The sequence below is a fragment of the Ambystoma mexicanum genome, chromosome 2p (assembly GCF_040938575.1).
Source record: "Ambystoma mexicanum isolate Mex_15411 chromosome 2p, UKY_AmexF1_1, whole genome shotgun sequence".
NCBI lineage: Eukaryota > Metazoa > Chordata > Amphibia > Caudata > Ambystomatidae > Ambystoma > Ambystoma mexicanum.
The window spans coordinates 1,280,150,882-1,280,163,283 of record NC_090923.1 but is presented as its reverse complement, the minus strand read 5'-3'; the positions used below and the strand labels follow the sequence as shown (position 1 = coordinate 1,280,163,283).

General features: G+C 42.3%; 1 long non-coding RNA gene across 1 annotated transcript in view; it reads right to left on the bottom strand.

Annotated features, from left to right (window-relative positions):
- Nucleotides 1-7,510: 7,510 nt before the first annotated feature.
- Nucleotides 7,511-12,402, bottom strand: part of LOC138567414 (uncharacterized) — a 118,115-nt gene continuing 113,223 nt past the window's right edge. Inside the window, exon 5 of the long non-coding RNA XR_011302201.1 lies at nucleotides 7,511-9,818. This is a non-coding gene — a long non-coding RNA (uncharacterized lncRNA). The remainder of the gene's footprint in view (nucleotides 9,819-12,402) is intronic.

The following is a 12,402-nucleotide window of genomic DNA, read 5'->3' as shown; positions in this document are numbered from 1 at the left end:
TGCCAGCATTACTCTTTTCTACAGCCATGTAGCTGTTCACCACTAGGTCTCTAATGGAAATACTCTTTCTAAAGGTGATATCCGGATGGTCGTTTAGTAGGCTACCAATATCTTTATCTGCTTTCAGCACCTTCCAATATTTTTTGATTATTCGTCTGATAATAGGTGCGTGGCTTCCAAATGTCAAAATCAGTCTGGTGGTGTTTTCATCGTCTCTCTTAGTTTGGTCCGACTTTGATACTATTAGCATGCTGTGTCTATTCATTTCTCAGACTTTAAGGTATGCCCTTTAAATGATCCTCTTAGGGTACTGTTGTTGCAGGAAGTTCTGGGCAGTCACTTTACTGGCTAGATCAAAGTCCATTATGTTGCTGCAGTTTCGCCTAATACTGATGAATTCTCCATAAGGGATGCTCTATAGTAGGGTCTTAGGATGGGCACAGTTAGCATGTAGTAGAATATTGGCACCTGTGATTTTTCTGTACAGTCCAGACTCAATTTTTTGTGCCTATATATATATATATATATATATATATATATATATACACACACACACACACACACACACACACACACACACACACACACACACACACACACACACACACACACACACAAAATAAACACTTGCATCAAAACAATTGAAAAACAGATTCATCACATGCAGCCTAATACAATTCATCAATGAACACATGACTTGGTGTATAAAACGATAGCATGAAAAACATCATTCAGTGAATGGCCCATTTCCAAACATTAGGACTCAGAACCAACTGCCTCTACTAAAAATTCATCACACCTACACCTATTTAACAGTGTCTATTCCTTTCAATATAATTGGTCGACCGGTGTTTCAGACGGTTTGATGAGCCATTTGGTGCTCCAATTCGATCAGGCCTCCCTCAAGAGGAGAGTTGAGCTCAGTTATGCCCAGCTCTTATGTAATCTTGTGTTCACAATTGTCTACAACAAAAGCATACAATCAAGATGTAATATATAATCTGTCTCCACATAGTTTTTTTTTTCAGTATAAATCTTGCATTTCTTAAAAGTTAATTAATTCGAGCAATGCTCCCTACCTGTCTCTTTTCCCCTCGCTCACTTCACTTAATAGGAGGACTTGTGGATATTCCCAATCCCGTTTTTCTGGGGCTCTCTGGTCAGCAAGATATAAAGGGGGAAGAAACGTGCTCATCTCCCGCAGAACAACAAATCCTGCAGGAATGCAAGTACTGTTTGTCTCACTTACCATTGAGTAATGGAGCGAGTAATGAAAGTTGAACTCTGCTCTTTTTATTAGTCGCAATGCTCAACCTAGAGAAAAAAGGCCTGCAAATTGCAAGACATGTACACCAGTTTGGACAGCTGATAAACAGTATCTGGGACTTTGACTGTTTCTGCATTCAGTCTCCTGCCCTGAGTTTGTTTGTTTGTTTGTTTATTATTTATAATGCGCCGAAAAGCCCAAGGGTAACAAGGCGCAGCAGATACAAGAATTTGCAAGACTTAGTTACAGACAGTAAAATATATACAAGTATGAACACAGTAATAATAGCAATAAGCGGTAAATATAAACATATGTACAATTAACAGTTGTGTATCCAGAGTGACCAAGTGAAGGTGGGAGACAAGCGGTCCTAGATGATAGCTGTCTTCAGCCAAGACATCAGCTTTGAGCGGAAGTTTTGGTAGGTCCATTCTAAGAGTGGGTGGTAGGGAGTTCCATAGCTTGGCCGCTTTCACTGGGAAGCTATTGCCACCTATAGTTGATCGTTTGTAAGAAGGGACGGAGAGGCAGTCTCTGTATGCTATCCTCGTCGGTCTCATGGATGTTAGTCTATGAAATCTGTTGATCAGATAGGTAGGGGCCGCATTGTTAAGGGACTTATGGGTTAGTGAGGCAGTTTTTAAGGAAATTTTGTCTATGATGGGAATCCAATTTTGTTGCTTGCTATGTATTGTAATGTGGTCTCTTCTTGAGATGCCCAAGGCCGCTCTGAGTGCGTTGTTCTGGAGAGTTTGTAGCTTGCCAGTGACGGCCTTGGAGGACCCAAGATAGAGGGCGTTACAGTAGTCCAAGCGGGAGAGTATAAGGGCTCTGGCCAGGGTCAGACAACTAGCCTCGGATAGAAAAGGTTTGGCTGTCCGGATCAATTTATAAGTATAGGACGTGGAGGAGGCTAGTGAGTTCACTTGTCTGCTAAAATTGAAATTAGAGTCCAAGTAAAAGCCCAGTGTTTTGACTTCGTGTCCAACCCTGATGGTATTACCATCAATTATAAATGATGAGTATGCCGGGCTCAGTTTCTTTAGGCTAGCTTTGGTGCCCAGTGTGATGAGTTCCGTTTTATCATCATTCAGGCATAGACCCTGAGTGGCCATCCATGCCTGGATGATGATGTAAACCCTATTCACCAAGGCCAAATCCTTTGCATAATCTCCAGAAAGCGGAAGGAGGATCTGGGTATCATCTGCATAATTAGTGTAGGTGATACCGAGATGATCCAGATCGTCGAAAAGGGGCCTGGTAAATATGTTGTACAGTGTAGGGGAGACACAGGAACCCTGAGGCACACCGCAGGTGATGGGTATGGAGTCTGCCGCGTCTGTCGGCGAAAATACCCTCATGGTTCTGCCATCAAGGAAGGATCTGATCCATGTAATGGCCTCGGGGGAGAAATGGGCAGCCGTGTGGAGGTGGGTGCAGAGGACCGAGTGATCGACCAAGTCGAATGCTGCGGATAGGTCAAGGAGGAGGAGTAAAGCTGCTTGACCATTGTCTTTGAGCAGATCAATCTGTGTTTTAAGGTCGATGAGAGCTGTCTCGGTCCCATGTTGGGGTCGGAAGCCTGATTGTCTGGCTCCTAGCAAGTGGTGATCCTCCAGGTGCTTCTGTATTTGTACATAGGCGACCTTGTCCAGAATTTTCAGAAGGAATGGTACCGTTGTTATAGGCCTATAGTTAGTAGGTATTGCTGGGTCAAGAGTGTTTTTTTTTAGTAGGGGTAGTACCCAGGATTGTTTTAAATTAGTTGGGATGGAGCCGGTGGAGAAGGAAGCGTTGATTAGCTTAGTGATAAATGGGGAAAGGTCACGGGCAGCATCTTTTATGAGCTGTGCTGGGCATAAGTCTCCCTGGCAGTTAGAAGGCTTTAATGACAGATGATTTTTTCCACTTCGAGTATGGTCACTTTGGTAAAGTTAAATCGTGAATATTCACTTGTGGTCCTCTTCTCAGGTGGCTTAGACAGGGCAGGATTGTTCAAGGAGGCTTTTTTACAGGATATTTTATTTTGTAGCGTGGCGATTTTGTTAGCTAGGGCATGTTGGATGTCGGTACACCAGTTCTTGTCTTTTATGCAGGTGTCTATAGGTGCTATGGGGGTTTCTACTTCTTTTAGAATCGAGAATAGTTCCTTTGTGTTTGAGCTGGCTTGGGAGATGCGAGAGTCAAAGGAGGTACGTTTTACAAGGAAGATTTCTTTTTTGTACAGGGCCGCTAGTTTGGTGAATTTAATTTTGTTGGCTGCTGATGGGTCTTTTTTCCAGATAGATTCGCAGTGTCTTTTTTGTTGTCTTAAGTTTTTAAGGAGAGGTGTGTACCAGTTGTTAAGGTGGGTTTTGGACTTGCTTGGCCTGAGTTTGAGAGGGGCAATTGAGTCCAGGGAGGTAGACATGATTTTATTATATTCCTCAACCAAGGTTTCAGGGTCCAAGTTGTCAGGGAGTGAGTTAAGTGTGGGGAGTAGGTTGGGGATAAGTCTCTCCACTGTGATACTCTTTTTGTTTCTCGTAAGAGTAGGTGGTGCCCTGCATGGTAATATGGGTGGAGGTCTAGTAGTGGACAACACAAACGATACCAGGTGGTGGTCAGTCCAGGCTAGGGGTGAGATGTCAGTGACGTTGGCTAGGCAATTGTAGTCGGCTACCCAGTCTAGTATTCTGCCCTTGTCATGGGTAGGTTTTAGGCTTCTTTGAGTAAATCCTAATTCGGTTAGGGTGTTCAACGTGGTGATGGCGGCTTGGTCTTCAGGGTCATTAAAGCCCATATTGAAGTCTCCGAGGGTGAGCATCTGTGTGGCGTTTTTTAAGTTAGTGGATAGGATAGTGTTAAGATCCTCATCGAAGGTGCCTAAAGGACCTGGGGGGCGATAGATCAAATGGACGTTAAGGGTTTGAGTATTTGTGATGGGGATTTTAGCTGAAAGTAGTTCGCAGGATGGGGCATTGGTGGGGGTAGCTAATCTTATTGGAAGGCTACATTTGTGAATGATGGCAACACCGCCTCCTCTGGAATTGGGTCGGTCTTGTCTCAGGATGGTGTAGTTCTCTGGGATTGCTAGCATCAGCATAGGTCCTGCTGCCGGGTGGAGCCAGGTCTCTGTGATGGCAAGGAGGTCCAGGTCTTCATTGATAAGTAGGTCTGCGATTTCAGTGCGTGAGCTACTAGTGATCTGGCGTTAATTAAAGCTCCCTTGATTTGGGGGCTCACTAGAGGTGCAGTAGGGGCCGACAGTTTCTGAGGGGGTTTAGTTTTTTTCTGAATGATGGGAGTAGTAGGGTCTTAAGTGGGATAGCTCAGAGATATTTTGGGTCTGTAGTTGTCAAGGCTAGTGAGAGTGGATTTGGATCTTTTATTAGTAGGCATGGAGCGGGCGAGTGGCTCGTAAATTTTGGCTAGTCTAGCTCTGAGTTTTGTGTTCCTGACTACAGTGGGGCACGGGAGGCTGATCATAATTGCTAGAGGAGCCTCAGTTGTTGTTGGCAGTAAATTGATTGAGGAATTGAAATTAGGTGAGGTTGTGTACATGGTAGTAGGGAGTTGAGGTGGCATGTTGGATAGTATAATGGTAATTAAGAAGAATAGGGGGCTGGCAAGGTAGTTACTAAGCAGGGGAGGCATGCTAGTTAGTGGTAGGAGTGCGTGAAAGCGACCTTAAGGCACAGCACAATTTTAAATGGTCTGAGAGCGACCTTAAGGCACAACACAATTTTAAATGTCTGAAAGCGACCTTAAGGCACAACACAATTTTAAATGTCTGACAGCGATCTTAAGGCACAACACAATTTTAGAATGGTCTGAAAGCGACCTTAAAGGCACCACACAATTTTAAATGGTCTGAAAGCGACCTTAAGGCACAGCACAATTTTAGAATGGTCTGAAAGCGACCTTAAAGGCATCGCACAGTTTTAAATGTCTGACAGCGACCTTAAGGCACAACACAATTTTAGAGTGGTCTAACAGCGATCTTAAGGCACAGCATGCTAGTATGCACAGAGCTGTATCTGGATTTGAGCAGCAAGGCAAACTACCGTGTACATGGCCACATCTAAATTCAAATCAGTGCGGGCAGCACAGTTAAACTAGTGTGCGCATGACAGTATCTAGAATTGGCCAGCCAGGCAAGCTGTAGTATGATGATGAGTTAGTACAGGCATCACAGTAAAGCTAAAGTGTATGGGGCCCCATTTGGGTTTGGTTAGCAAGAAGTACTCAGTTAGATGGTGCACAAGAAAGGCAGCAATGCCTGAGTTAGTTTAAGTGCATTGCAGGAGGTGATGATATGGTGCAAAAGTCATATTACAGAGTTACCTTGGTGGTCATGTGTGGGAGAAGCATGGGTTCTGGCAGACGGCAGAGTAGGCAGGTAACAGGCATGGAAACAGGAGATGGCCTTGGTAGCTGTGGGCCTTGGGTGAAGTGGGCCGGCTTCGCCTGCCGGCGCCCAATAGGAGGACAAGTAGGCTGAAGCGCAAGCTGAGATAGCTCGGCTTGTGGACAAATCAGAGTTTGCAGGGCCTTCCGAACACAGCAGAGCTCTGGCAGCGCTCTGCTTCGTCTTGCCTGCTCTTGCCTGGCCTATTTCCTACCCTCCTGATAGGGAAAACCTTGGTTGTTGCAGATGAGCAGGGCGTCCATACAGGCAGCATGAGTATCTCCAAAATCGATATGATTCTCATTTGACATCCCCTCCCTGCAACTTTTAAAGTGTAGAAATGTCAAGAAGGCGAGGGGGGGTCTTTGGGAATGGCTACAATTTGGGAAGTGACCTTGTTCTCTGGTCATCTTTCCATCCCACGGTACATTGTTATCACTATTGGGACAACTTGAGTACAGAGCATCTTTGGCACCATCAGGGCAAATGGTAATTCCGGTTGCTCTAGAGATGCCAGGCATTTGGGGCGGGGGTTAACAAGATTAAGACCTACGACAGAGACCCTCACGAATGCCGTGAAAGATGGGCGTCATGCAGGATAAATTGAACTGTTGATGTAATGCACGGTCACCCAGAGTGCAGTTTTGTAAAAGTAAAGGAGATCTCTGAACCTCCAGCAAGTGGGTAGGGGCTCAATCGGCCCGCCTGGCGTGGTGGCGCTGAGGCTGCAATAGAATTGTTAAAAGCGTGTTGGTACCCATTCCAAAAAACCAAGATTCAAAGTACATTGCTACTGAGTTTTTCAAATCATTTAAATGGTATTTAAATCCTCTTTCAATGCAGAAATGCTCATTGTATTCATTGCTTTGGGCTTTTGGCATAATGCACCCACAAAATGTTTATTAGAAATCCTTTGTGGTTTAGGAGTTTAAAGAAAATCCAAAAGCAATGCAATCCCCAAATGAAGAATTGTTTTGGCTTGGGCGCTAGAATAATGAATGTATTTAAAGAATGTAGATCCAAAAACAATCCCTTTAAAAATGACATGGTTAAAAATGTATACTTTTAAAAAAAGACTTGGAAATTGCTAAAAAATGTTTTTGGACATTGCGGCAATGCAAGGCTATCTAGGTTCAAGTAGCTCACTATAGCTTGCTGCCCAGTTTCAGAGAGTTGTATTTTAAATCGTAATACTGCTTTTAGATTGATGCCAACTATTAGAACAATAGTGATCGCAACTCATTGGGTCTTATGCATGCAGGAATTTAGGTAAAATGGTCAAGAAAGTGGAGTAAGGTTACTTGGATAACATTTATACTAAGAAAAGAATGAACATAGTGCATTTTCGTTTGTATTTGTTGAAGGACGCAGGAGGAGATTCAGCTAGAACTTGTGCATAACACACACGCATGTTTGTTGAAATGCAGGGATACATGGAACACATGAACTGATGCTTGGAGAAGTGTGATAAGTGGGTAGAAACCTACAAGACTCGGAAGGACTCCAAATCCCTTCTAGTTATGTGTGGGAGGAAGGGATCCCAGAACCCATACATGCAAACATTCTTTGACCAAAAATCTGTAGCAACCCCAGTTTCAAAAATAGTAATTAGCATAATGAAGATATTGCAGGAAATGTCACATGAACTTTGACCTTATGGCATCACAGAAAATGACCTCAAGTAACATATGGCCTTGAAGAGATCACAGGAAAGGACTGCCTGGTGTGGCCTATCCCAGATCCTCTGATTCATCATTAAAAATAAATGTACCAAATAAGTGAGCTGTGCCCACTCTGACAATCTTCTTCCTCATTAAGAGATGTTCCCCTTCAAACATACCCATAACAATGATATAATTCTCAATTAATTTAGGATTTTTAGAAGTTGATGAAACCTGGTTAACACTTTATTAGATTATGACTTGTACTACTTCTTTAGGAATAAAACATTAAATAGTTTTTCTTAAACAACATCTCAATAAATAAAGACAAGCAAACAAATAAAGTGATAATATTCTCACTCAGTAGCTAAATGCAATAACCTTTTAAATAATAAACTGTACCTTGGGTTGAATGACATTATTTTTTGCAGAGGCCTAGCAAAGGGTACATTTTTAACAAGAGTAGAAGTGGTGTTAGAAAACGTAACTTTATATTTAAATAAATAACAGAGAATAGGCCCAATATTTGATAAAACATAATACTTATTGTGTAGTCGAGTAGCGCACATACTAGCCGTGCAAAGTGACAATTCTGTTTGTTTTAGCATGTGAAGTACACTATTTACTGTCTGATAATGTTTGACATAATTCTTTTCCTTTTGGGAGTTTTTTTCTTGAATGTCTTGAAATTAGACGGATGGTCCTGAACTCGTGCTTGCTGTAGGGCCACTGCTCAACCCCCAAGACAATATTTGGTATGTGGATGATTTTGCTTTCTTGACTAAGGTGTCAGATGGTTTCCACTTGTGAGGATCAGTATTACTGAACACGTTAACCTTTGCTGATAAAATGTAACAAAGTGTATTCCTAATACCTGTATGGGTTGCATATACACTGTCAGAAGCATGGCCCGCTTAACAGTTGTGACTTTCTGTACCATGTTGAACAGAGTTTCACAGAATACATTGCTGTGTGGTATTAGCAGAATATACTTTGACAGAACACCAGCTGTACATGTGTCCCCTCGATATCAGAATGCCTGATCTCCTGTTGTGCCCCATATGCAATGAACAAATCAAGATGATTGCGCATGTCTTTAAAAGCAACTTTTAAAATGTCATCCTTATGCTGCTCAATGATCTCTGGCTTTACCACACTTGACAGAATTGATTCATATAGTTTGATCTGTGACTAGTGCAGCACATTTATCATAAGAGCCTCTATCTGGAGTAGAACATTGAATTTATCAAATGGGGGCATCATAGCATGGAGAAACGGAACATAGCACTTCAGTATAGGGTCTTTGAAAACTTTCACAAGTAGTCGTTCTGTCTCCACCTTTTAAATTGTTTTCGTTGTGTTCTCGCTGGCTCCTCACTTGGCTCATTGTCCTCGTAGTGCGTAAAAGATTAAGATTTCAAACCATCCTACAATTTCAGAGCTCTTTCAAGACCTTTACTGATGCTCAGCCATCTTGTACTTACATGTTTGAGCACCTTACAAATTTCCTGATCACAAAAAAGTAGGGGTTCCTACAATTTAGATTTTCTTTTTGCACCTTTTTCAAAGTGGTAAAACAAGTCAATAGCAAATTCTTCTGGATTGAAGCGACAGATCTTTTGCTCCATTTTTTCAGCTAGATGATATAGGTGGCATGGGGCACCCCATCATTTACATAGCTGCCCTATCATTTTAAGTTGCCCAAGAACTCCTTTGCCTTTACAGAAGCATTGTCACAAGACAATGAAACACACTGTGCAAGACAAAGATTTTTCTCTTCCAATGATCTTTTCACAGCAATGTAAATATTTTCACTTGACGCTTCATTAACGCTGTCAGTCCAGAAAAGAATGTACAACTAGCCCAGATATTTGTTCATCATGACTTATAACCAAAGGAAAAAAACGTATCCTCATCTGAACTTCCAAGGGATGCAAGAGAATACCACTTTTTATTGACAAGGAACCCCTTTAAATCCTGCATGCTATCAGCAGCAGTTGCACTGATGATATGGCTTCCTTTGATTCGGCCACATGAGTATGTCTGAGCAATTTTGCTATCTGAAAACATGACGGCAGCCATCTTGGAAAATTATTTACACTAATTGGCAAATTACGCTTGACAATTAGCCCTTAAAAAGATAACTTATGCTTTTATGACATTGTGAGTTTTGAGGATGTTAGCATGCATAGAAGCTAGTATGCCCTTTGTTGCACTAACTGCAGAGGCACTTGACTGTGTTTTGAAGTGACAATATGTTTCTTCAAATCTGGCATGCCACTGTGTTTTATGGAAAACTCACACCTACATATTGTGCAGAGAGATTGCTTTGTGCCCAGTCTTGAAGGATTTGGAAATGGATAAGTCTCTTCCCATGATGTCTTGTATACATTGTTCCAACGAGCTGGCTTTGATATGGTCAAAAATAATTTCTGAACCATCTCGCCTGATTTCTCCTTGTGTTGGAATCTGTTTTCATGCAGGTCTCCTGAGTCCAATTCTGAGGGATATAAAAGTTATAATAGATTTATAATATTGGCTACGAAGACAAAGTATATCAAGATGAGCAATAACAGCATCTCTAAGTATACAAAAAAAAGTGCAAGACAGATTTTACATTAACTTCTCGTACGTTATCCAGACAGTGAAACCATGAAACAACCCTGGGCAAGAAGATTTGGTGAGCTTAAGCAGCAACAGGGGGAAAGAGTGCTGCTATGAGGAGGGGATAGGTGAGGAGGGACACGTTATGCTAGCCTCTAATGCACCTTTCACAGGGCTGCCCCAATGCTAAATTGTCAATGGGTGATGCCTCTACTATATCACTAGGTTTCTTGGACAGTCTGACCTCAAACGATACAGATAAACTGCCGGGGGCCTGTAATGGGTCTTGACCGTTGTCCCACAAGATATGCAGTGGTTTACCAAGATGTCTAGCATCCCTGTCTTTTATTGCAAATCCAGGCCAAATGATCTGATTACTTACTATTAATCTTCTTTACTCCTAGTCCAACTCTTCCTAGTCACAGTCCTTATGAAAGTGATCTGTGTTTCAATAGTACAATTGCCCACATTTTGTTTTCATAGCTGTAGCCCCTCGCATCCCAGGATATAAAGCACCTGACATGTCCAATAATGTGCGTGTCTGCACCAAAGGAAAAAGGGCAATCGGACCACTGGGGAGGGAGCTAGAGAGGGAGGGAGGGAGGGAAGAGTAGCAATAGGAGTAATAAAGATTAATCGTAAGTAATCAAAGCATTACATCCACACCCCTCTTCCTCATCGCAGTACTTATTTATTGAAGTATACCAAATATCAGACTGGCACATACTGGGGCTGAAAAGGCATGACCTCCTTCTACCCATCATGAGCAGAAGCATCCCACAGGAGAATCACAAGCAACACCCCATGGAAAAAAGCAGTGTGTGGGGGACATCCTTTACAGAGATCTACCAAAAACAAGTCAAAGAGGCAGGCACTAAGGATGGACGTGAATCCAAGCCGCCCAACAAAAATACTTCAGGTAAGCCAAGGGTCCCTGACCTGGAGGACAAACCAAACCCATGCACTTCCAGAGAATAACGAGTCTGAGGAAAACCAGGGAAGAAGATAAGAGAATTATGGGACAGGTCAAGTGCTTTAAACCCTTGGATGTAGGGGGAGAGGGGATTATGAAAAAAAAAGTGACAGGGTTCTGTTGGAAGTCAGGCAGACCGCCTTCGAGAAATACTGTGACGAGGAAGAAGAACATGGAGGTAATGATATTATATTATATGTACTAAGTACACTCACATGAGAGCAGACATGAATTGAGTGCCTTTGTAGGGACACAGGTCGCTGTGTGCCCCTCGAGGGCCATTCAAGGTTTATTCAGATTTCTCTGGTCTCATGGTCTAAAATATGTTGACTTTATTCCTTAAACGTAGGTAACAAAGGCAACAAATGGCATTCTTGATGTCAAGTTATTAACCGTTCAAATTTGAAAAGGATTTATTCTTTTACAGAGTTAATACCAGTCTGTTAACTGGGCAGAATATGAATTTATTAGAAAAACCAAATTGCAGCAAATAAAAAGATGTGTGTGAGAGACTCACTGCCCTTGCCCAGGCCCGCCTGTAGATGTGTGGTCACCCACTTCAACATAATGGTTGGGTACCCCCGAGAGAGGAAAACTATCAGGCATCTGTGAGATGTATACATTACAAGGGAGATAAAATAAATACAGCTGGGAGTTGACTGCTGCTGATTAACTTGAGATGGCCAGCCGGCAGGGAGCTGAAACATGAACTACCCAATGAAAAGCTATAAATCATTCTATGTCAGCAAGTGCCTGCTGTGGAGGAACCGGTGTCAAAAGGCAATTAGGTGATAACACTTTGGTATACCCCAAGGGAAGTGATGGCTGAAAGGACTCGCGCAAATGCAGCTTTAAGACGAGCGTGCAGACAAGAGCGCAGCTACCCAGGCCCTGACTAGTAAATCAACTGAATTATCCGCTTCTTCTAGAATGTGCCTACATTGTTCTTCCCGTATTTTAAGTGGGGCATTCTTGTAGGGAGAAAGTATTCCATGCATCATAGACATTAACGTAGGATTATCAATCTCTCTTGATAATTATTTTTGATAGGCTGCTATCATTTGCCATACAACCATGGATGCTAATGAAGATTGCCAAAGCGCATAGCGCAGGAAGTCTTTATTCTATTAAAGACACGGAGGCGAGCATTATGCTTTTTCTTCTTTATTACTGCTCAACACAGCATTTCAAAACTATATATATATATATTTTTTTTTTTAAAAAGTTAATAAAACACTAACACATTTTTTATCCAACGTGGATTACTTAAATCAGTCCAAGGAGTGTCCCCACTACATTTCCCATGAGACCTCTGGTGCCCTGTAGTCCCAGCCTCAGTCTCAACCACCAATAGGACTCATTTCCCTAGTATAAGTCCTCCCTTGACCAGGTGCTTTCCTCTTCTTTTTTGATGAAACTGGCTGCTCTCGCTTTCCAAGTCTATTTCTTATTGACTGACACGTCTTCTCCTGTCTTTATAAGTAGTGACGAATTCTGCACTCCCTTG